This window comes from Galeopterus variegatus, unplaced genomic scaffold (assembly GCF_000696425.1).
Source record: "Galeopterus variegatus unplaced genomic scaffold, G_variegatus-3.0.2 Scaffold391, whole genome shotgun sequence".
NCBI classification, from domain to species: domain Eukaryota; kingdom Metazoa; phylum Chordata; class Mammalia; order Dermoptera; family Cynocephalidae; genus Galeopterus; species Galeopterus variegatus.
Window position 1 is genome coordinate 534,540 of NW_007726502.1, and position 2,616 is coordinate 537,155.

A 2,616-nucleotide genomic window follows, 5' to 3' on the forward strand; every position below is an offset into this window, starting at 1 on the left:
GCGGGGGGGCGGGAGCCGGTCTGTACGTGGGATCCGAACCCTCGGACAGGAGCGCTGCCACGCTTCCCAAGCGGCGCACTATCCAGTGCGCCACCGGGCCGGCCCAAGATGTCCATTTTTTTATGGGCCCTTCCTGAGTGGTCATGTATCCTCTCTCCTTCCATATGGCCGAGCTTGGAGGTGGCGCTTCCATCTATGAACTGCATAACGGGATGCGGGGAGATGTGTGGAAAAGGATTGAGAAAGAGGTCTAAAGCCTCCATGCAATTGTGTTCTAAGAGTCGTGAGTGTTTTGGGATGAGAGTGGCCGGGCTTAAGGGAGGGCAAGGTTTGAAGGAGAACTGGGAGTTTTCGATGGAAGTGTTTTAGTCCATTTTGTGTTGCTATAACAGAAATACCCGAGACTGGGTAGTTTATAAAGGAAAGAGGTTTATTTGGCTTACGATTCTGGGACAGCTGCATCTGGCACAGGCCTCAGGCTGCTTCTACTCATGGCGGAAAGTGGCAGGCAGTCCACGGGTACAAGCAGATCACATGGCGAGAGGAAGCAAGAGAAAGAGAGAAGGTGCCAGGGTCTTTTAAACAATTTTTTAAGCAACGAGCTCTCGTGGGAATTAATAGAGCAAGAACTCACTCATTAATCCCCCCCGCCCCCAAGGAGAGCATTAATCCATTCATAAGGGATCCACCCCCATGACACAATCAGTTTCAAACACTGCCACATTGGAGATCAAAATTTCACATGAGTTTTGGAGGGGGCAACACATCCACACTCCATCAGGAATTAAGGTGAATAAGTTGTAGGCAAGAAGGGGAGAGAATTGACTTGGCCTTATGGCTGAGAAGGTCTTGATTGTTGTCCAAAAGTCATTTTAGAGCTTTCTTGTGCTATAAGGGAGACTGCCACCAAGGCCTGTAAACGGGCCCATTCTCGAGCTGTGGTGTCTAGTTGTTTAGAGAGGTATGTAACCAGGGAGAAAATATCTCCTGCCTCTTTTCCCAAAACACCAACTGCCGATCCTTTGGTTTCGGTGATGTATAGGATAAAAAGATGAAATAGGTTTGGGAGAGAGAGAGCTGGGGCTGTGAGGAGAGTGGCTTTTAATCGCTGGAAGGGAGAATGAATGGGCTTTGTGGGATCTAAAGGAATGGCAGGATCGCCTTTGGTTGCCTCATAAAGTGGCTTTGCTAGCATGCCAAAGTTGGGGATCCACATGTAGAAATGTCCTGCAAGCCCCAGGAAAGAGAATGTCACTCTTTGTGGTGGGAGTTGGTAGTTCAGAAATTAAACTTTTGCAATCCATCGTTATTTCTGTGGTGTTGGGCGTGAGGTGGACTCCCAAGTAGGTGACTGAAGGTGAAGAAATTTGGGCCTTGCTGGGGGACACTCGACATCCCCTGGAGGCCAGGAAATTAAGGAGAGCAACAGTGTGGGCCTGTGAATCCTCATAGGAGGGGCTTCAAAAGAGGAGGTCATCCACATATTGTATTAAAGTGCTAGAGGTTAGGGGAAGTTCAGATAAGTCTTGAGCTATAGGGGAAGTTCACATAAGTCTTGAGCTAAGGCCTGGCCGAAGAAGTGGGGGCTATCCTGAAACCCCTGAGGTAGTACTGTCCAGGTGAGTTGTTGGGAATGATGCATGTCAGGATTAGTCCTCTACTAAATGGTATGAGCCATTAGGCTTTATAACTGGAAGGATGCATGTATTAAAAGGTGAGCGAGTAGGCCATGAGAGATGAGAAGAAAAGAGTTTGTTTATAAGGGGCTTTAACCCTATTAGGTGTTTATTAGCGATGGGGTATTGTGGGACATTAGGGAACAAAGAGGGGTTCTGCAACTTAACAAGGATAGGGGAATGATGCATAGCAATGGAGGGAGACGTGTCTCCTACTATGGGATTAACCTTATCCGAGGGGGAGGGGGGAAGGTGAAAACCTCAGGGGGCAGGTCTGGGTGGCCTGTAACAGAAGTATTGTAGCTGGAGTTAAAGTGTTAGTGTAAGAGTAGCTTTGAATTTGAAAACGATGTCCCGTCCCAGTAAGGGGTTTGGGCATTGAGGCATTATTACAAATTTCTGTGTGAATTGGGTGTGATGTAGGGTGCAGGAAAGGGCCTGAGTGATCCGTGGGTGGTATCTGATCCCGTGACCCCTACTATTGTGATAGAGGACAGGGTTGTTGGTTCTTCATATTTAGGAAGGGTAAAGTAAGTGGCCCCTGTATCGATGACAAAAGAGATTAGCTGCTACGAGGCGAGTTACTCTGGGCTCACGCATGGTGATCCGTGAAGGGGCCTCAGGCCCTGGGCATCATCAGTCCTCCTCCTTGGCAAAGCTGAGAAGCTCCAGTAGGGATGGCTGTGGGGCTGGGCCACTCCGTCTCTGGAGAGTGGAACAGTCAACCCCCCTGTGATTTGGCTGTTTGTAGTGAGGACAGGGCCTGAGGTTAGAACGGGCCCGTGCTGAGTGGCCCAGTTGACCATATTTGAAGCAGTTCTCAGGTGGTTTGTCCCTACAGGCAGCCAGCTTTGGAGTATGTGAGCCTTGGATGGCATTAGCCAGGAACTGGTATTTGGCCTGATCTTTTTTTTTTTCTTTTTTTTTTCTTTTTTTTTTC